The sequence below is a fragment of the Biomphalaria glabrata genome, chromosome 5 (genome assembly GCF_947242115.1).
Source record: "Biomphalaria glabrata chromosome 5, xgBioGlab47.1, whole genome shotgun sequence".
In the NCBI taxonomy this organism is placed as follows: Eukaryota; Metazoa; Mollusca; class Gastropoda; family Planorbidae; genus Biomphalaria; species Biomphalaria glabrata.
The window spans coordinates 1,211,248-1,235,372 of NC_074715.1; the positions used below are offsets into that span (position 1 = coordinate 1,211,248).

The window sequence follows — 24,125 nt, forward strand, 5'->3', positions numbered from 1 at the left end:
CATGAAAAAGCGCTGAACAAAAAACAATTGGTAAAAATATTTCTAATCACACAGGTTTATTATTGTTGGTCTAGACCAGGGGTTCTCAGCCTGTGGGTCGATTGACCATTTGCCAGGGGTCGCCTAAGACCATCGAAACTATGGATTGTTATTGCCTACACTTCTATTGCTGTATGTGTGTGTGTGGAGGGGGGGAGGGTCGCGGCAGAGTGGGGGATTGTAAAAAGGGGTCGCCGAGCTTAAAAGGTTGAGAACCGCTGGTCTAGACCTATTAATGGATACAATTACACTTTGTATTTTTTTTTTAAATTATTTTTTATGTTTTTCTTGTAAAAGTAATTTAAAAAAAATATTTTGCTTTTTCTGAGGTGATACAACCTTTAACACGCGTCTCTTGAATTTATGTGGCCTTCAGGTCGCATGAGTATTGGTCACCTTTACGCTAAAAATAACTGACCGCGTCATTAATGCAATATTCAACAGAAGACTGTAAGAGGAAAAAATAACGTCTGACTCGTAGATGACGCACCAAGCCTGGACTACCCCAGGTGTAACCAATAGAATCAATCAAGTCTTCCCTTTACCAACACGTACCACGTGACTATTAGGGTTATCGCTTCGCTGGTTGTGGTTATTAGTCATTTTATCATTTAATTAATACTCCTAGGAGATCAATGAAGACTTACTACACAAAGTGTTTCCACCACAGACCTATATATTATACATAGACTGGAAAACGGAAACTAATTCTTATCCGATAATGATCAAATCACAGACCTATATGTAGGGTTTATTAAAATACATTTCTATACATCAAAAAAGAGGATAAAACTAAAATGTTATTTAACCTTGGTTAGGTCAATAATAGAATAGGCATCCTCTGTTTTTCAAGCTGTAAGGGAAGTCACCCCGAGTCTAAGAAAATCGATTTTTTTCCCTGTCCTGTAATCACAACAAATTTTCATAAGTATCAATAAAGCAATCTTAGTCTTAGAAAATAATAACTAGAACAGACACAAAATGGAGCAGTGAGATTCATAACTAACGAATATTCATGGATTAAATAAATATATATACAATATATATATATATATATATATATATATATATATATAACTTTGAAAAAAAAAGAATATTACTCCTTTATGAGGTTTATGGGTATTGGTCGTTGTGCTAACCACAGAAACAGATGACCTTTTTTTGCATCATCTGCCGTCAGCGGCGTAGCTAAGGATATGATGGCCGAGGGGTTAACCTCTTCAGGAGCCCCTGCATTTCGAAATTCGACATCGTGACATGATATAGTGGCGTGAAATTTAACTTAAAAACAAATTTCAGGCACTCATTTGCGCCCCCACCCCCACATAACCTCGTAAAGTCGATAGTAAAAGAAACATAAATTTGCAAATGTAGACAATCTTATCTTATAAATCAAACCTTGTATGTGTTTGTGTGTGAGTGTGTGCGTGTGACCCATTTTTTTCTTCTACCTCACGATTTTATCTTGGGGGGTTTTCCTAAACGTAGTCTTCGGAGCGTCCGGTGAACACAAAATACGGAAGTGTCTGATAAGCTATCTATTTTTAGAAGCATTTTTTTTCTTTCTTTTCACTATCTAGTTCTGCAGTTTTCCACTTAAAGCACAAAGTAATTTCTTTTACATTTTTTTTTGTAGAAAAACAAGCAAATAATAAAAATTCTTTAAAATAATTAATATAAGGGGATGAACAGCACATTTACAGTTGTATATCACAATACTGTAACAATTATTCCCCTTTTTGATATAAAAAAATAATTGATGACCGATATTTAATGCAATATTTGGTTGAATTTGATTTAGGTTCATGTGTTGAAGCCTACTCTAACGCAGGGAAAGGAATCCAATGGACTCTCACACAAAAGCTGGAAGATCTGGAATTCGCTGATGACATAGCCCTATTATCTTACAGACTACACCATATGCAAGAAAAGGTCACAGCTTTAAGCGAAGTAGGAAAAAGAGTAGGCCTCAAAATAAACCACCAAAAAAACAACAAAAGTACTTAAAGTAAACAATAAACAAATTGGAGACATAGTACTGGATTCTCAGACAATAGGAAGTGTAGTCGGTATATCAGGTGGAACAGATGAAGACATTAAACGTCGTATAATTCTAGCGCGTCAGACATTTATACATCTAAAACTAACGTGGAAATCTCCTCACATCTCAAACAAGATTAAACTGAGAATCTTTAACTCTATTGTCAAGGCTGTCCTACTGTATGGTTCTGAAACATGGAGAACAACTGAAGCGACAACAACAAAAAAGTACAAACCTTCATCAACAGATGCCTGAGAAATATCCTAAAAATACACTGGTATGACAAAGTAGAAAACACCAAACTGTGGGAGATGAATGGACAGAAAAATATAGAAGTGCAGAACTTAGAGAGGAAGTGGAGATGGATTGGTCACACCCTTAGAAAAGATACCAGCAACAGAGCTAGGCAGTCCTTAGAGTGGAACCCCAGGGAACAAGAATCAGAGGAAGACCAAAAAGAACATGGCGACGCAGAGTACTTGAAGAAGCAGAGAAGACCGGGAAGAGCTGGGAAACCATAAAAAAAACTAGCAAGAGACCGTGGAGAGTGACGTGTTTTTGTCGAGGCCCTATGTTCCATGAGGAAACCAAAGGCATGATGATGATGTGTTGACTTCGACAATAAATAATTGTGAAAAGTTTCAACTTGATCCGAGAAAGGGACGAAGGAGACATAACGTGTTCAAAGTTTGTATCAGGCAGACAGTGATTTCATATAAGCTTTGTAAAAAAAAGAACTTTCAATGTAGCGTCTTTGAAGTATTTTGTCTTTCCGCAAATCACTCCCAAACTTCCTCTGCTAAGAGTGCAAGATCTCTGTGGTATTTACGTCTCAAGAGACAATCTTTTCCCTTTGCAACTTCTTGTGTGACTAAAGAGGCCGATTCTTGATACACAGCTGCGGTCACAGGTTGGGCATCTGTTACTACAATGCGCAGTTGTATTTTCACCCTTCTCTCTACTACTGTTGTGTATGTCATCTGCAATCCGGGACCCTTCCTTTATGCTCTCTCTCTCCATGTGGATCTATCCAGTGCCACGTTTCCACAGCTGCCAGTGTCGATTTTGAAGAGCTTCATATCGCGTCGCATACATCCGTATACCTTAAAAGTGTTCGACCAGCGGCTTCTGTTAGATCGCCATACAGAATGGAAGTCGACGAAGAGTGCATGTGGAAATAAGACCGCAGGACCAGTGGCGTAGCTAGGGTGGGGGAGATGGGGTGTTCATATTTGAAAATCCCTCCGGGAGCCCCCCGCTTTAGGGGGGGCCCCAAAATAAGTGTCCAAAATGTGTTTTTATATTAAATATTATCGCCATGATCTCATGTCATGATGTCAAAATGCAGGGGCCCCTAAAGAGGTCAAGCCCCCCCCCCCGGGCCACCAAACCCCTAGCTACGCCACTGCGCAGGACCAAGCAGGCCTAGTTACATCCACATCTCAAGATACAAGCACAACGACTACCGGAACACGCCCACATTCGTAGACGACATGAGTTTTTGTCACGTCCTATGGTTTATTGACAGCGTCGTAAAATTTCTCCAGGGAAATATTAGTCGCCTGCGAATGCAGTAGGACCTGAGTCACGCTGACCTGATATCGGTACACGCTATAAATAAACTCATGCATTTATCTGGCCAATCACTGCCCCACACAGTTACTTTCACTATTGAACAGGGGGAATCTAAATTTAGTTTTGGAATTAGATCTAGAAAGGGGACTTATTTTTTTACAGTAATAAACTCATGCATTTAATCTGGCCGATTCACTGTCCCACAGAGTTGCTTCCGCTATTTAACAGGGGAAATCTAAATTTAGTTTTGGAATTAGATCTAGAAAGGGGACTTTTTTTTTACAGTAATAAACTCATGCATTTAATCTGGCCGATTCACTGTCCCACAGAGTTGCTTCCGCTATTTAACAGGGGAAATCTAGATTTAGTTTTGGAATTAGATCTAGAAAGGGGATTTTTTTTTACAGGAATAGGTGCCAGGAGGAGTCCAAAAGGCCCAGATAGATAGCAATGGGGCGATCTGGGATAGTTTTGAATTAAAATCATCCTCAAAATGCCCAGATATCATCTATTGATAAACCGTAATGTGAAAGACACTAAGATAAAAGCAAATTCCTTGTTCCATATGCTAGGAAAAATGTGTACACATACTCCTTTCTCCCTAGTGCTATTAGAGCATGGAATGGGTTGCCTGAGCTAGCCAGGAAAACCATTGACTTAAATTTAAGTCTTTTAACACGCATAACTAGTTTGACCTGGGAACACGCGTAGAAAATATCGTCTGGATTTTATAAGATAATATTAGACAAGATAATTTATAGGCGGGTTGGTGCCATATGAAAATCTGTTTTACATAAATGTGAGGGGGGGCATGCCATTACACCAACAGAGACCCGTTCAAATGTGTGTGTGAACTTGCCTGTCGACAAACCAGTTCATTTTTTTTTTAAATAATTCTTTATACCGGTGAAGCCCAATCTACGGCCCGAGGGCAATATTTGGCCTGTCACGTGGTGCTCATTGGCACAGAGAAACTACTGCCCACTGTGCAAAAAAAAAAAAAAAAAAAAATTATAAAAACAAGAAAATCATAAAAAGAACATTTTTAAAAAGCAATTATTTTCTCTTAATACCTAATGACTGTTACATTACGAGAATGTTACGAGAATGTTACGAGAAAGAATCCTTGTGAAGCGAATGTTTAGATCTAATAGACTTTATAATATTCCAATGATAAGCCTTTAGATCTAGACTTAGATGCGCTATATTTTCCTGAACATTAATTTATTTAACTCTTGAAAGCCTTAGATTAAAAAATTTCAAACGCGACAGTCCCTTCAAAACCGATGTTGGATCTAGAACTAGACCTAGTTCTCTAGCTAAATGTAAATTTTTTTCTTACTGCCAGGCCATAAGATATTTTTAAAATTGCAACTCAATCGTTTTAATTAGTTGGTCCTGCGGGTCATTTTAACTTCCAACACTCGTGTCACGGGCCACATCAACAAGAAGATACAAAAATAAAATGTAATTAACCTGAAGCTATTAGAAAGTAGAAACCGTGGATCTAGTACCCGTAGTGTAACAATCTTTAATTTGCGGCTCAAATAAATTATAGCTTTTATATAGCGCTACTTTCATGCTTATGGCATGCTCAGAGCGCTATGATCCAATCTCGTGTGTGAACCAGTGGGGTGTCGAAGCCAAGTTCAAGCGTAGATTATTTAGCCTCTCGACCACCCTTCCCACAAAAAAATGCCGCATATATTTTGTTATTTTGTTTTAAAGCCACACTTTCTTTATGGAGTGGGGGGCCCGAGGGAATTTCAAATGTAGACCCAACCTAGCTACGCCACTGATTAAATGCATGTTTACGTGGTAAGTTAACGCGCTTCCTTATAAAAGAAAAATAAAGACAGCAAACTGACAGAAACGCTCTATTTCATGAACTATTTTCAGAGAAAGTTCAATAGACTTCACTCATGCGAAACGAGCAAGGAAATAAACCATTGAAAATGTGTTACGCATGGATACAAGCAGGAATTATGGAAGTGACAACCAACGGACTTGACAAATACGGACACACAAACACGCGTAAATATAGTCACACTATTTTGTGTTAACGGGAAGCCGGCCATTAAGTTCAATCATTAATATCAGAAAATTGGATGCATAATATGGGGACAGTTGGAGAGACTCGCCCAGAACAGAGATGCCTGGAGGAAATTCGTTGGTGGCCTATGCCCCAGAAGGGACCACAGGCACAGATGAAATGAGATTAATATCAGCCAGTTAAAAGTGCGATGGAAAGTGTTAACTTTTAAGAGAAAAAGAAGGGGTTCGGATCATTTCAGGTTGGGGATATATGGGGGTGTAGTAATAATGCATTTTCTTTCAACATGCAAAGAAAAAGTTTCCCCTTTCAGACCTTGCCATCGATATGGCAGATGATGTTAAGGTCATCTGTTTCTTTGGCCTACGGTTAAAGGCAGAGTGTCATGTGGCCAGCACAACGACCAACTGCCTTTACTTTCCCCAACTAAAGTCAGGTACCCATTAGAGCTGGGTGGACTCAGGGGCGCCCTAAAAATCCCGATATTAAAAATCCCAGTTTTCATCGAGATTTGTAATATGGCCATAGATTTTTAGCTTGCGTTTTTTACGATAGTTAGCAGGTCATCATGGGGTCCAATCACTGCAGTAACCTTGTCTTTAATCTCTTGTTTTGTGATGCAGTCTTTAAATGTGATGCCCAGGATCCTTCTGTAGCATCTCAATTCCATTGAATCATCCTCTCTAGCTCTGCAGTCAGCGTCCAAGACTCACAAGCATATAAGAATGTGGCCATGACCAGAGAGCGCATCAGTCTGATTTTGGTGCCGAGGGCACTTTTTTTTTCCTTGGCACAGTCTGCATAAGAGCTCACAGCTCAGCAGCAATAAAGCTTGCTAGAAGAAGAAGAAGGGCTAAGCTTTTGTCTTTCCATATTACTTTAAGTTTTGAAACGGGCTGCTGTGGACTGAGCAATTTGGGTCATTAGTTCAGGTTAATTGCTGTTTCGTCTTATATTCTAGCTTTCTGCTATATGAAAATTTCGAATGCACGCTTTCTATTGTGCAGACAAACCTACACACGATTTACATTGGCCTAGTTTTGGTGTGCACGTTAACTCTTTCTCTCCGCAATTATTTTCCACGTTTCGATGCAATTCTTCCATTTTGCTCATTTGTGTTTCACTACCCTGTTATGATTAAACTTCAATAACTTTTTTTTTGTTTGTTATCAGGAAATGTTATATAAGGTATATCATTATAGAAGAATACATGCTCTTTATATATATATAGTTCGTCCATCGTGGTTCGATGATGACCACTTTGTCATCCAGGGGGCTGAGGGCCTTGCACTGGGGTTTTATGCCTCCTCATGTGGCTGGTGAGACCTATGTGAGCTCGGAATGTTCGGCCGCACACTGGGCAGGTTATTCCAGCTGGAGCTAGTGTCGTTTGCCTTGCTTTTCTTTTCTGGCGTTTTTCTTCTGCCAGCGTTGTTCTTTTTTCCTCAGCAACCTGTGCGCCAGTTTTCACAGCGCGACGCCATGATGCTCTGTCATGTGCCTCTGTCTCCCAGGTGGCTGGGTCTATGCTGAACGCCTTCAGAGAAGCTTTGAGGGTGTCCCTGAAGCGCTTTCTTTGACCACCTTGCGAGAGCTTTTCTTCGCTTAGTTGGCCATACAAGAGTCGTTTAATTAAATGGGGTCAAATAAACGTGGATATAATCAGGAGTGAAGGAGTTAATTACTATGTGTGTTGTGATAGGACTTGATCTTGAATTTGTTGAAGTCTGTTTGACATCGACAGATTACTCTGGAGATGTCTGGGTTTCTTGTACAGGTGTATTAGATACGTTTAAACTACTACAGAACAATGCCTACACTTGTTACAAGGTTAAAGAACTAAGACCAGACTGTTATAGACTTGAATGAAGTTGAATACAGAAAAGGCCTCGTCTCTGTCCGTAATACGAAAATATCACATAGAAGTCCTAATACCAACTAACTAATAACATAAATAAACTACAACCCAGTAAATTGTGACGTCACTAAATGTCGCGTTCAAAGTCCGTCAACTACGGTGCGTCTTCTATACCAACAGTATGTAGCACTGTCACTTTAACGGAAAACCAACTCCTAGATACCCCCTCCCCCCCCCCCAACTGGTCCACGCATGAGATTGGACCAAAGCGCTCTGAGCATGCTATAAGCATGAAAGTAGCGCTATATAAAAGCTATAAATATATAACCTAAATTAAAGTTTATAAAACCACTTTTAACTAAGAATTCTTATTTCTTTGACAAGTTACATACCAAGAGATGCACGATGGCAAGATTCACACCGCCGGTGGCCATATTTGTGGACTTATACACATTGACAAACACCTTTTTTTTTTTCTAATTTCTAAGCTAAATTATCATGGAATGTGAAGGGAAGATCAAAGCTAGATACACGTATTTAACTGCAAGGCTGCTCCACACTGATCTCAAGATAACATTTTACCTGGATTTATTGTTTTAAAAAAAGTCTATTTTGCTAATTATTATTTTAGCTTTTATATAGCGCTACTTTCATGCTTATAGCATGCTCAGAGCGCTTTGATCCAATCTCATTTGAGGACCGACGGGGGGGGGGGGGGTATCTAGGAGTTGGTTTTCCACAACTCTGCCCGAGTCGGGTGTCGAACCTCGAGCCCCCTTCTAGGTAGCCAAGACAGGCCAAGTTCAAGCGCACTTAGCCTCTCGACCACGCTTCCCACCATTGCTAATTGAAATTATGAGATGACATAAGATCTCAAAATAATCTATACATATATAATTCTCTTCTGGTTTGGACGAGAAAAAGATGTAAGGACAGATCACTCTTATTTCTGCAATTTTTTATTTATTTTTTGAGTTTTCAAAAGATTTTAATAATTTCCGGATATTTCCATGACGTTTTCGTATATTTTGTTATAACTTATAAAAAGGGGTTTAATTTAATAATTTACACCTAGAATTAGCGCGGGTCCTTTGAAAGTGCGGGGCACACTGCGGTCACATAAGGGGCCTAAGGCCGGCCCTACAAAATAAGGCGTATGCTACGCCGTGGGTCGACTAGTTTGAAATATTTTAAACAAATTGAAATTCCCTACGAAAACACAACTTTACTCGTTCAAATGTATTGGTCGGCCTACTAACACCCACGTGACTAATTATCAAAATTATGATAGACATTTATTGGTTTTCGTCATTCTACAAGACAAGAAAAACAACAACAAAACTATTAACTCTTTCTCTCCGTAATTATTTACCATATTCTGGTGGAATCAACGCTGGTATCGTCAGTTAGGAGAGAAAGAGTTAATGCTCCCTTTCTTCATTGTTACCTTGGAAACACGCACACGCTCCATAACATCGTAACACCCGAATACGTCATACAGCAATGTGATTTCACGTAGTGTCAGATTTGTTTTTTTGAAGATATCATAATTATCATAAAGGCGATAGTCGAATCGTGTAGCTCGCTCAGGTTATCGAATTTGCGCTGATTCGGAATTATAAAACAAACAGCATTAGGATTTTAAAACAATCTGAGCACGGAACGGATCTGGAGTGAAGATAACTAAACTGTTAGATCCACTACATTTGACTACATTAACCATTTGTCTTGCTTATTATAAAGTCAAAAAAAACTAAAATTCTATGGCCATAGTACAAGGTCCAAGTGGCTCGCAAAGACCTTCCTTCGGGGAACAGTACCAGGAAAAAGAAGAAGAGGCAGACTGAGAAAGCGATGGCAAGACAATATAAATGGAAAGTATATTTGTCATTGAAGGAGAGTCTGTCCAAGGCAAAAGGCAGAATGGAGAGGGACGGTCAACAGATCTTGTGTGGTGCCCCAACGGTCCCTTTCGGATAGATGAAGATTGTAATGAATGTTATATCCATTTACAAATAAAGCTTATTTAGACTTACCTACACTTTGTGGTTTAGTTACCTGACATCGACTTACTTATTATTTGGATACATTTCTACATACACCAACAACAACACATGTCTCAACCACACATGAACACGTATACACATACTCGCCCTCTTCGATTCAAAAGATTTAGGAGGTATGCAGTATTTCGCGTGGCTACGCAATACTAGCTGTGACCTACATATTACACCACATCCAGCGCAGACATAACCGCTGTCTGCCCGGTTGGTCAGTTTTATGTTATCTTTTCGCCATCTGTCTGTCCAACAAATAAAATATTAAAACAAAAATACTTAAAAAAAAAACAAAAAAACAAAGCTTATTTATAAGGGAAAGAACCGCGCAGTTATTGGAATGTATCTCAATACTACAAAGTTTACCTCTCTTTTTCTTTGTAAAAAATAATTAACCAACACTAATAAATTAACTAATTGGTTAACATTTTTTTATAATAATTCATAGATTGACATCGACAGTTAATTAATTGCGCAAAATTTCAACTTGATCCGAGAATTAAAAGTGGGAGACATAACGTGTACAAAATGCGTACTAGACAGACAGACAGACAGACTGAGTTGATGCAAGCTTTGTAAATAACAAATACACAGTGACCAGACCACCACCAGTCAAGGTCATTGAGTTCTCACCCCTGCACTGACACAAACAATCTCAACCCCCCCCCCCCCCCCAAATCCCATACACATTAGACCCCACAGTATAGAAAATGCAATAAGCAGACTTAAAGGAAGCCCTGAACAGTAGATCCCCCACGGATAATTCGGTTCATTGTCAATGTAATTATGTTCCAGTACAAAAGAAAAGATCAACCCTGTCTACGAGTCAGACATTAAAGCAATCCACTTTGATTGCGAACAGATTGTCGGGCTTGAATGGCTTGGTACAATAAACTTGTATAGACCGTTGGTTGTTCCGTCTAGTCGGGAGAGCAGATTTGAAAAGAGCAGACATGTGTCGCGCGCGGAGGACACTGGCGTGCTGCATGACGTCAAATTATTCATGCGTGTAAATAAAAAAAAAAAGTTTGAACACGAATGGATTTTTTTTTTCGATTGTTTAATTTTTTTTTACAATTCCTCTATTCAAGCTGCACATTCATGGAGACAAGTGGATCATACAAACAAACGGAAACTGGACACGGATCTCGAAAACGGCTCTATCAACTTTTCCTAGAAATTTGACATTTGATGTATATCTTTGGGAAAATAATTACTAGCGAGTTGGCCACACTGGGAAACTCTAGTTTGACCGCTATAATTTTTCAAAGTATAAAAAAAATAAATTATTTTTGCTAGAGGACTGGATAATCTTTATCTTGAACAGACTATGTCTTTGGGCATTTTCATTTTTAAAGAAATTCCCGGGGGGGGGGGATGATGGAGCGTGGTAAAAAAATGTTTCCCTTTTTTTTTAAATCTAACATTAATGCATTAAGCACGAATAGTCTTATTTGAAAAGTATTTTTTCAAATAATTTTTTTTGTTTCATAGCCAGTAGTCCTCTACTGAGATGTTTCAACAAACGGTTAAAGCATAAAGAGGAATGTGGCGTCACGTCGTTGGCATGAAAAAAAAATGTCCTCACAGCTCAATCAATATCAATCTTCAAGCAACTGTTTTGTGCGATTTCCCACGATTATCTTTCTTATGTTAACAGCATCTGCTGAGCTAAGGGAATCCTAAGTAAATATTTGTAGGAATGTGGCTACGTGGATATGTTCTTATTAACTTAGAGCAATGTTTCCCAAACTGTGCTCCGCGGAATAAAAAAGTAAAGTTCCCCTTTCAGACCTTGTGATTTATAGGGCAGATGATGTAAAAGTCATCTGCTTCTGTGACCTTCGGTTAACAAGGGTGTCATGTGGCCAGCACAACGACCAACCGCCTTTACTTTTCCCTAACTAACGTCATGTACCCATTAGAGCTGGGTAGACTCAGAGGCGCCCGAAGATCCCGAAATCAGGAATCCCAGTCTTCACCAGGATTCGAATCCCGGTCCCCGGTTCGCAAGCCAAGTGCTTTGCCGCTCAGCCACCGCGCCTCCGTGTTCAGCGGAATACTGTGGCATTTTAAGTCTCGAGAGACGATCTTTTCCTCCTTTGCAATGTCATGACGGAACAGGTGTTCCGCGAAGCACTGGAAGAATTAACTAGCAGACTGTTGTGCGCCTATGGAATTGCTTCTTTGCTAGGTGTGTATCTTTTGTGTGCACCGTATTAGTTTGTGCGCTATCTCCAAGGACGCGCTATGGTGACGTCATTGCTTCTGTTTGTTTTGCTTGGGTAGTAGATCATTGGCTAGAATTCTGATGTTATTTTCTTCCCCAGAATTGGGTAAGTTAGTTAAATGTAATTTCTTCTTTATTTCGAAGCTCTGGCACAGTCTCAGTTGACATTGCCTGATTTAATGTTCACCTCGGGTTAAGAGGTTAAAAGACACGTGGAATTCCTGATGTAGAAAACAGGAAGTTGAAGGAATAAAGTTGACTTTGAGTTCAGTCAAGTCAGTTGAGTCAAGTATTACCCTTTGGACGAGGCAGTCAGATATGATTTGAGTAGTAGCGTTTTAGTCGAGTTGTAACTCGAAGTATCTTTTGGGCAGTTGATGACGGTGGTCTTTTTGAGACATATATTTCTAGTATTATTCTGGATTATTCTGCACAGTGTTACCCGCTGAGATGCGGACGTGATTTGTAATATACTCTGGAGAGTTTAACGTATTGGATATTTTTGATACCGCTGTTATGCGGATAGAATTTTCTTGACTTGTAGCACTAACAAGGAGTGCAGTATTATTATTGTTGTTGTCAAATAAACGCTATATTTGTCTGCTGAAACGGACTTAAGTCAGTTTGTGATATATATGTCACGTGTCAGGAGTACTCCAGGAAGCACGAACCCAGCATTCCACGACATTCGCATTCTTCAACATTACACCATTTAACATTTTGTACAAGCTCTAATATAGTTGGTATTATTTTTTTTGTGAATGGCGGTCACAAGGAATGCATATTTTTCTTGTTTAGGTACGCAGGCTTGGGACTCTACTGGAGTCAAGTCTGATCTGTAGATAGCGTTATATGGCTATTATCCATGGCATTGGGTTGTAAGCATCGTGAGCCCAGGTCGGACTGTTGCACTGTGACAAAGTTGAGCTTGCCTGTTAAGTAGATTTATGTTGAATAATTTAACCTAACTTAGACACAATGATCTTGTACCTATTATTATTTACCTACTCATCATTCAAAGCTCCAGACCTTTGTTAACAGATGCCAACGCCGGATATTAGGAATTAGGTGGCCAGAAAAGATAACTACTATCGATTTGTGGGAGAGAACTTGACAAAAGCCCATAGCCCAAGACATCACTAAACGAAAATGGAGCTGGATAGGACACACCCTGCGAAAACCAGCTACCAATGTTGCAAGGCAGGCACTTGGCTGGAACCCACAAGGAAAGAGGAAAGTGGGCAGACCCAAGCAAACCTGGAAGAGGTCAGTCATCAGTGAAGCTACGGGTACTGGAATGATATGGGAGCAAATGAAGAAAGCTGCTCAGAACCGAGTTCGGTGGAGAGGTGTGGTTGGGGCCCTGGGAGTGCACAGGATTGTCAGTAAGTAACACATCATTCATGTCATATTATATCATCGATTCATTAAACTTTTTGTTATTTAAACTCTCGTTGTTAACTGACGATTGTTAACATATTACTATTACTTAATATATTAACTAATAGAAGGCCAAATTACAACCCCAGCAGAAATTTAATAACTTTCGGCCGCGACCCCCCCCCCCCACACACACACATACAGCAATAGAAGAATAGACAAAAACAATCCCTTTTTTCGATGGTCTTAGGCGACCCCTGGCAAATTCTCAATCGACCCCCGAGGGGGTCGCGACCCACAGGTTGAGAACCCCTGCCCTAGATCATCAGTTTCTTTGGCCAAAGGTTAACGAGCAGGGTATCATGTGGCCAGCACAACGACCAACTGCATTTAATTTCTCCAACTAGAGTCAGGTACCCGTAGGCCACAGAAACAGATGACCTTTACATCATCTGCCCTATAGATTGCAAGGTCTGAAAGGGGAACTTTTCTTTCTTTACTTTCTAAATTGTGTTGCACTTGTGGTAAGATTAAAAATTGTTGATTAGCAGCGAATAGGTGACTCCAGATTTTTCTTAGCGATTGCATGTTGTGAAAATCTAAACGGACTTAACCAGTGACGTCCGAACTACGGGCCGCGGGCCTTATCCGGCCATTTGAAACATGCCCACAATAGATAATAAAGCCTCAGAGGGCTTTTTTTTTTTCAGGCGGCGATGCGGCAAGGACACTAATATCTGGAAACGTACAAGTCCTGTGCATAAAAAAATATGGGTAACACAGAGGGAGTAGTGAGTGGGGCAACCGCGCCTTAGGGAGGGCGGGGGGCGAGATGAAGAGAATCTATTGTCACCGTCAGCCCGTCGAACTAGTCATGGCTCAGGTACGACACTCGCCCAGCGCAATGCTAAGGCCGCCTATATGCACCACTGGATTAAATGTTTTGTTGTGGAGAGTCATAGTTTAGATCAAGGCAGAAATAGAGACAATCACGTGACAAATAAAAACAAAACAAAGAAAAGACAACTCTTTGTTTACATCGCTTGTAAGGTTCATAGTTCTTTTCATCTATCATGTACCTGACTTAGAACAATGGCTTTTGACTGAATCAAACTGGAAAACCAACGACGCATCGGATTTAAATCACTGATTAACAGGCATAACTGGATTATCGTATTGTTGTAAACCTGGTGGTGACACAGTTGGGGGTAGTGCTGTTTGTTTTTAGCCTACCCAAATCGCCACAGTCCAGCGCAGGACGAGCGGTCAACCGTGACCAGTGACAGTACTCGCCAGTTCGGCAAGGACCAGTGTCGTAAATATCACGCACGCAAGTCACGGCGAAAGTGACCAACTGGAGTGGTCAAGAAGGTTCGAGTAGGCCAGTAGAGACACTATATAAGAGCGAGCGTGTCAGAAAGACTTGACTTCACGTTACCTCGCAATGTGACTAGTACGAGGCGAGAACCAGCACGGTGTGTGAAGTCAGTGCGGCGCAAGACTAGGTTTTTGTAAAGACAGTGTTAATGTCCATTGGACCTAATTCACCAATCGTAAACAAACAACATTTAGTCACGTGATCTTATTGATAAAACAACGGGAAAAAACTGTCACGTGACAACCATCATGAATTAAACACGAGATCGTAAATTATATAGAAGAGATAGAGCACCACGTGGCTAAATGTTGTTTGTTTATTTGACATTAAACTGACTGATACTTTGGAGCCCTGAGTTGTGAGGTTCTTTAAGTTCGTTGTGTCGTGTGGGGCAGTTTGAAGAGAGCCTGGATAGTTGGAGAGATCGTAACAGTATGCAGAATGTTACAATAAGCAACGACTTGTTCCGCACCGAGTTAAGACTTCGTTTAGTATGACCGCCACACCTTAAAATATGAATAAGTATCAGTTGAAGAGACTAGAGGACTGGGTGGTGATGTGTAGGCTTGAGTTGGGCAGGGTGAAATCACTGAAGCGAAACTATTTGATTTGAGATAAGCGCATGAACAAATCATTAAAACCATTAATCATTCATCTTACATCTCTATCTCTCTCTCGCTATGTCTCTCTTTCTTTCTCTCTTTTCTTTTCTCGTTCTCTCTTTCTCTCCATATCTCTCTCTCTTCTCGCTCTCTCTCTCTCTATCACTCTTTCTCTCTGTCTCTCTTGCTCTATATGTCTCTCTATCTCTCTCTCTCTCGCTTGCTCTATCTCTCTCTCTCTTTATCCCTCTCTCTTCCTCTCTCTCTCTCTAAAGTTAAAAAAAAAATATTTTATATTTATAAATGTCGCCCGCATGAAAAGGGTCGGGGAAAAAAGAAAAGGCGTAATACCAATGAGGGCGAAGAAGAATCAAATAGTAAAGTCTGTAAGAGAGAAGGGCGAAACTTCGAGTAAACGCCCAAACACGATTTTATTTTTACAACAGGCTTATGAAAGTCTGTTCTCTATAGAGGTGGCTCAGAGGGTTCGAACCTGGTCCATCAAGGTGACTGTCCAGAGAGCATACCACACACCAGGCAGTCATCTATAAAGCACGTTTGAAATAAAGCCAAATGGAAAATAACGTCAATTAAAAAAAATATATTCTATTTGTTACTATTTTAAATTTATGGTGAAAAAACAAACAAATAAACAACACTAGAAATAGCAAGCTTTGTAGTGTATCCGTGTGCAAAATAAAGGAAGTGTCGATACGTTTTTTTTTTAAACTTTAGCACTGAAGAATCAAATGTTTCCGGTTCCTGCGTTTTTAGTTCTATTTTTTTAAATTTTAGTTGGCTACAAAACAATTTCTATTTATCATCCTTGACCTTGTTTTTTTTTAAAAGTTATTATTAATCGTCTGAATCGACCTCATTCACCAATCGTAAACAAACAACGTTTAGTCACGTGATAATATTGATGAACCAACGAAAAAAAAAACGGTCACGTGATAGCCACTGTGTATTAAAATTAGATCGTATTTTGTATAGAAGAGATAGAGAACCACGTGGCTAAATGTTGTTTGTTTACGATTGGTGAATGAGGTCCATTATATTTAAACAAGTTGAGATCACACTGAAGCAAGAACTAAGAATGTTTTTTTTTTAATTTACGGAGTTAGTGAGTCAGCCAGGAAAACCAATGACTTGGCAGAGTTTAAGTTATTGATTAACACGCATGACTAGATTGACCTAGGGATAGTTGTAGGACGTAATCATCTTTTTTGAAGTAACGCCTATATTTTATAATAATAATGATAAGATAAGAAGATTGGCTTTTCATCCGAAGATCGCGGGTTCGAATCCCGATGCAGCCACCGGGAAATCTATTCGTGATTGAAGAATGAAGTAACCCAGTTCAACTAGGGAGATAACTTGCCGAAACTTAAAAAGTAAAAGCAGCTAGTCGTTGTCTTGGCCACTAAACTCCATCGTAAATGATCTAAATGTTTTTCCACGTGGCAATAGCCGTATCGAGTGCAGCGTCTCAAAAGGCATTGATATAATTTGGTTCATAATTAAAAGCTACTTGAAAATTTATATTTGAAAGGTTGTATTGCTGCCAACTAAGAATTGACAAGCGTACATTCTTCTACTTTTGATCATTGGTAATCCTACCCGAACTTTAACCAGAATAAAGACTATCAATATACACGTACAATACCGAAAATGCTAATTATGTAGACTATAAACAATAAGAAAACAAGAAATAAAAAAAAAACACTTTTAAAAGCTTAACTATAGGGAATAACTCCACATTTACAACTGTCTAAATATCTAAATAATGGATGAGTTATTTCCCTTCTTCGATATCAAACAAAATAATTAATTAACAATAATTAATTGACTGATTGTTTGTTTTTTTTTAATTGATACATGTTTTGTTAGGTACAATAAATAAGTGTTTAAAGTTTCTATTCAGCTTGATCCGAGAATGGGTGCTGGAGAAATCACGTGCATAATTATCTAAAGGGACACTATCTCTGAATACGGAAGAATTAATTTCCCTTGTTGGCATTAAACAAAATAATTACCAGTATTAAATTGACTAATATTTTTTATTGATTCATGTCTTGTCTTTGCCAAAGAATAATTTCCACTTGATCCGAGAATGGGTGTAAGAGAAACAATGTCTACAAACCCATAGACTTATATATTATACTAGACTGGAAATGAAGATTTTTTAACACTAAAAAAAATGTGAAAAGTAAAGTTGTTGTTTTTTTTCAACCCTAACCTATGTAACATATAATTTATTTTTTAGATCTAGGTGTAGATCTAGTAGGGCCTAATTGCACATCAAAAATGAGAGTACTCTCGTCTCATAATTATTATTTTGCAATTTTTAGTCTAGAAAGATCTAGGTAATCAATCTATATAAATGTACATAAGATGATTTAAATCATCATGAATTATTTCGATCTAGGATTTTTAAAACATTATCTCAATGCAAACAAACAGGAAATGGCTTTGTTTCATGTAATTGCGTCAATTTCCGAGAAATGATTTTGCATTATTTCTAAACTTTGAAAACTAAAGATCATTACTTTTCTTAGATTGGTTGGGGCGACTCCCCTTTGATCTTAAAAAAGAGTTTACGTACATACAAATCTCTCTCCTCTATATATATAGGTCTGTGAATCGATCCATAGCGGATAAAAATTTATTTCCGGTTTCCAGTCTAGTATAATCATAGACATAAATAAATATAGACTGGCCGAATAAAGAGTTTTATGAAACGAAAATCTGTGAATTGCAATTTTGATTACTTTATTATACAGCATTTATGAGCAGTATAAACGTTAAGTGCTTTTTTAAATTTGTTTTTAATATACATAATGATACACACCTATATATATTGTAAATAAGGAGGCAGTGTAGTTTTGTTTAATCTCTAAGAATGAAGATCATGCAACTTTTCATAATTCGGAAATCCGAATACAATAGATATACATGTTTTCAAGTTACATGAAGTTACTGTCTTCGGCCAGTCTATACTTATTTATGTCTATGAGTATAATATACAAGTCTATGGTTCAAACTTTTTACCAGACAGACAGACAGAGTTAAGTTTCGTAAAAAAAAAGGGAAGTTATTCTGAAATTTTGTTCCAATCACCAATTATGGACGTACATTTGTGACAAAGAAAGCAGGAGGGAGTCCCACAACAGAATAGTTATTAACCAGACATCTTTGCTACTATTGTTTGTAAATATTTCGTAAACCAGCGATACCTTTTAAGCAACAAGAAAAAAAATGTTTAACATAAACTTTGAATAAATACACTGAATGGGCATGGGGGAATACATGAGGTTTCGGGCAGACCATTGGCGCGAGGCTCAATCCTCACACAAAGCCTCACGGAAGTTTGCCTGTTATAATGCCTGCGGCTACTGAGTCGTCCTTTTGGGAGACCTTGAGTTGACCACGGCCGTGACCTTTGTGAACTCTTAAAAAATAATCTCGAAACAGTACAGAAGACGGGTCTAACGGAATGGGACTTTTGTAGAAAAATTGTATAGAGCACCTATCAGCATTTCCCATTTAACTCTTTCTCTCCGTAATTATTTTTCCACGTTTCGACTGAATTCTTCATTTTTGCTCATTACTATTTCACTACCCTGTTATGATTAAACATGAATAGCTTTGTCATTTGTTATCGGAAAATGTTTTTATTTGGTATAGAATTAAAGGGGAAAGCATGCTCTTCTTATATAACACAATAATAAAATTTATATCATTAAACATGAATTTAATTTAATAAGTTCAAATCAACGATGGTATCGTCAATTAGGAAATAAAGAGTTGACGCAGAATATATAAGTTGACAAACTTTTAGAACGATCGCGGAGATGCCGCTATAGCAGGGCGCTGGCAGGGCGGTAGCAGGGCGATAGCACGGCAATGGCAGGGCGCTGGCAGGGCGATGGCAAGGCGATAGCAGGGCGATGGCAGGGCGCTGGCAGGGCGATAGCAGGGCGATGGCAGAGCGATGGCAGGGCGATGGCAGGGCGATAGCACGGCGATGGCAGGGCGCTGGCAGGGCGATAGCAGGGCGCTGGCAGGGCGATAGCAGGGCGCTGGCAGGGCGATAGCACGGCGATGGCAGGGCAATGGCATGGCGATGGCAGGGCGATGGCAGGGCAGGGCGATGGCAAGGCGCTGGCAGGGCAATGGCAGGGCGATGGCAGGGCGATAGCAGGGCGATGGCAAAGCAATGGCAGAGCGATAGCAGGGCAATGGCAGAGCATAGCAGGGCGATGGCAGGGCGATAGCAAGGCGATGGCAGGGCGCTGGCAGGGCGATAGCAGGGCGATAGCAGGACGATAGCAGGGCGATGGCAGGGCGATAGCAGGGCGATGGCAGGGCGATAGCAGGGCGATGGCAGGGCGATAGCAGGGCGATGGCAGGGCTCCACTCCAATTAGCACACTTAAACGCCGCTTTTAAAAATATAGAATCTTTTTTTCCTTTGAAAAAATATTTTACTCCAAAAAAATGCTTTCTATAATTTTGCAGACGAGTAAAAAAAAAAATTTAAAAAAATAGTGAACATGTACCGACGGAAAGCGCAGCCTGGTGACTAAAACGTAAACACAATAATTCGCTTTTGTGTTGCAAAAAAAAAATGGTGGGGTGCAATTCTCGCGTATACGTGAGGGAATTTCAGTGAAACGAAAATTATAATTATTGTGATTTAGAAACAGGAGGCGCGGTGGCCAAGTGGTAATGCGCTTGGCTTCCGAACCGAGGAGTCTCGAGTTCGAATCCTGTTTTTTTTTAATTTCTGGATCTTTAATCCACCCTACTTTAATGGGTACCTAACATAAGTTAGGGAAACGTAATGGCGGTTGGTCGTTGTGCTGGCTACTTGACACCCTAGTTAACCGTGGGCCACAGAAACATAACCTTTATATCATCTGCCCCATAGATCGCAAGTTCTGAAAGGGTTACTTTTTATTTGTATTTGTTTAGAGACTTCCACCATAGATATGGTGTGTTTGTGCTCAGTTAAAAATAAATCAAGCGATATGTAAAAAGGGTAGATTTAAATCTGCATATTAATTTCAAAAGAGTTTCCTAAAAGACCCAATTAAATTTCTGTTTCAATACATTGATGAATGCTGATCAATATAGCGCGACCAAACACATTCAAGACCAAAACTAAAGTAGTTAGCAGCTAGGTCGCTCTGACATTCACGATTTCTCATAGGGACTCCCCCAGTAAAATTGCTTGTTTACAAAAATGTGTTCACTGTGTTTATTTTGTTATCGCTAAAAGCCCCCAGCACCAAAACGTCACGTAGCCAGAAGTGGGACATAGTGTAAGACTCCATTTGACTGTATTCATAAAATTGCTGATACATTTTTCTAACATTCGTTACTTTAATTTATTCCTGACACTGAGAGAACTTGCATGAATTTATCCTAGCATATGGAAGAAGAAATGCGCCTTTATATTTACATGAAACAGCAAATATTGAATTCTTTAAATTAATCACATGACATTCAAATATTTAATATGTCTGCTCCCTAAGCTATATCAGTCGGGTAGCAATAAACCCGTGGGATAGGGTTCAAGAATATGATGGTGTCTCCCCCCTTCCCTCTTTAAGAAATTTGGAGGTTGAGTGATGAGTGTGGAATACAGAGCCAGATTTAGACTTGATGAGGCCCTAATCTACTAAAACATGGGGCCCCTTGTAAGGCTTTTTTTTTCGGTCGCTATATCTCCAAAATAATTGAGAATATCCCTGTAATCCTTTTGGGACCCCCAAGCGAACGGGGGCCCTACACTATATATATATATAGCTTATATTGCCTATATATAAATCCAGCACTGGCCTATATGTATTAAAAAAGCAAATAAAAACAGACAAATAAATACATTAAAAAAAAAAAAAAAAAACAACTTCACACTTCAAAGTACCATTAAGAATGTAGGGGCATTTCTTATTACTAGGACCTTTATTGAATAGTATCGACAAAGTAATAGTGTCATAACACCCAATATTTGTATGTCTTTTTAAAAGTTATAACCAACTACCTTTCAATGGAACTGTGGTCCCATATTAGTCATGGGCTTGGACGCAACTTGGAACCTATGTTGCTACGCACTGACTTGAGATATAGATCCTTAATATGCCCACATATACTAACTTTAGAAGTGGACCTCATTCACCAAACATTTAGCCACATGATTCTATATATCTTCTATACAAATTATGTAATCCATAGTGGCTGTCACGTGATACGTATTTTTCATTGTTTTATCAATATTAAAAAGGTGACTAAATGTGTTTATTTACGATTGGTGAATGAGGTCTATTCCCTTGCATAGTGGGGAGAAAAAATCTGTTCTATTTTAAAATTTCTTAGTTTAGCTAACATGGTGTCATATATGGATCTTCTATTGATGTATCTTTATGGCTAGATAGTTGTCGATGTGTGTTTTATATAGGTTGTACCACTCATTGTTTGGGAGTAGCATCCCTTGTAACTGTTGCTATCAACCAAGATGGCGTAGGAATAAACAGCTGTTTTGTCGTTTATAGATAACATTTAGAGTTTGGTTTATAATCGTTTATGATAATCACCAATGGTTATTTTAAATATACGTGTTAAATTCATTCAAATAAAAGTCAGTACACATGATTAGACCAGTCCACTCCCCTCAAACTCACGAAATAGATAGGTCTATAGATCTAAATCTAGACCTACAACTTGCCAATTGCCATGATTGCCATGAATTGCCAATAGTGGCAATAGATCTATTAAATCTATATTAAAACTTGTCCCAAATATAAAAAGAAAAGAATTATATCTCTATCATACACCTTGCTTTTTAAAGTCTTATAATAATAAAAGTAAAAGACGGATTTTAAAATATCTCTTCAATTAATCTTATCTTATAAATTATTGACGTTTGTAGAAAAGAGAAGATAATTAGATCTGCATCCTGTGTTAATCTAGTCGTTAATTAGAGACTGATAAGTCATTGGTTTTTCAGGATGATTCAGACAATTCCATGATCTATTGGCACAGGGGAATAAGGAGCACTAAGTCTATTTCTATCTATATGGAAAGACAAAGGTATAGCCCTCGACACCAAAGTCAGACTGATACCCTCCCTGGTCAATGCAACTTTCTTATATGCTTGCGAGTATTGGACGATGACTGCAGGAGGATCCTAGTAATGGAATTGAGATGCTACAGAAAGATCCTAGGTATCATATTTAAAGACGGCATCTCAAACGAAGAGATTAGAGACGGGGTTATAGGACCCCACTATGACCTAATTATAGTAAAAAAAAAAGCAAACTAAAACTCTATGGCCATATTACAATATCTTCGGGACTCGCAAAGACCTTCTTTCAGGGAACAGTACCAGGAAAAAGAAGAGCCAAACAGAGAAAGCGATGGGGACAACATAAAAGAATGGCCGAGTCCGCAATTGAAAGAGGTTCTATCCAAGGCAAAAGACAGAGAGGAATGGAGAAAGACGGTCGACAAACTAAGGGATAGGTGTAGGTGGTGATGTGAAATCTATTATTGTCGAATATCTAATTAATTTAGTATTAGTAGTTTTTATCTTCTTATCTTATATAGAGTCTAATACAAATGTTACCTCAAAAAAAAAAAGATAATTACGTCTTACGCATTTCATGTGTCAATCTAGTCATGCATGTTAATCAATGACTTAAACTCTGCTAAGTCGTTGTTTTTCCTGGCTGATTCAGGCAACACATTCCAATCTCTGACTAATGGCACTATGAAAGAAGAAGCTCTTGTACGAATTTGTTCTAGCGTACGGAATAAGAAATGTGCTTCTATCTTTGTTGTTTTTTTTTCTGAGTATTTTATTAGGTTTTGTTTTTCTATTTGTAAATTATGGTTCACTGTTTTATCCCGTATTTGTGGCATTGGGACTCGACTCACTGCTGGAGCACTCTAACTGATAATCATTTTGGTGAGTCAAGCTGCTCTGTTAATTTCTACTGGAGTCTAGACTCTATATCTATATTTTATTAGGGCCTAGATGAAATTATATACTTTTGCTAATTTTATTACATAATAACATAGATTAGATCTAGTCTAGATTAATAAATAAGTAGATTCTAGTAATCCAACTCACCGACAGTGTCCACTTCAATTGTAATACATCGACATGAAGAAATAAAAGCGTTCAATGTATCCAAACAATAGGCTACTAAGCACACCAATAATACACTGATAATCCAAAGCGTCCAACACGGAGGACTGCAGGCGACAAGAAATACCAGTCCCATGTGTACACAACCCGCTACGTTTTTTTTTTCATGAGCGCATTCGGTTCACACAGGTGTGTGAGTGTGTGTTGACTTGTGTAACTGAAAGGGGAGTGGGTCAGGAGGGTTTCGCTTGGAAGACGCTGTCAGCTCTTGAGACATTAGGTACGGCGACTCGCGTGTATCACTTTTAACATTTATTTTACATGAGTATTGTTTGAATACCTGTGCGTAACAGAAATGTGTAGTTGGCCTACAATTGTAGGGCGTACCCCAGAACTTGCCAGTGTGGGGGAGTTTTGGAAGGCCAAATGATTAAAAAAAATGATGACATGTAGGCCAATATATTTGCAAAGCAGTGGCGTAGCAAGGTAATCGTTGGCCCAGGTTCAAGAATATGACAAATTTAGTGAGTAGCGAATAAATAGAATAGTCTTTGTATTTTACCAAAAAGACATTCAAATGGAGGTAGTTTTAATCTACTCACGTGTGACCTGATTGGTCACGATCCTGCCTGGTCGTGCGGTTTGCGCGCTGGACTGTCGTTCGGATTTATCGACGGTCGAGGGTTCAAACCATGCCCGCTCCCATCCCCCGTCGTCCTGCGGGAGGTCTGGACTAGGAAGTAAACTATCTTCAACTT

The 24,125-nt window shown here is 39.0% G+C and overlaps 1 protein-coding gene across 1 annotated transcript in view; it reads right to left on the minus strand.

The window, feature by feature from the left end:
• LOC106072981 (hillarin-like) overlaps nt 1–23,535 on the minus strand; it is a 76,574-nt gene extending 53,039 nt beyond the window's left edge. Inside the window, exon 1 of the mRNA XM_056030703.1 lies at nt 23,350–23,535. The gene's annotated coding sequence lies outside the window, so the exon portion shown is untranslated. The remainder of the gene's footprint in view (nt 1–23,349) is intronic.
• Between the last annotated feature and the right edge of the window lie 590 nt (nt 23,536–24,125).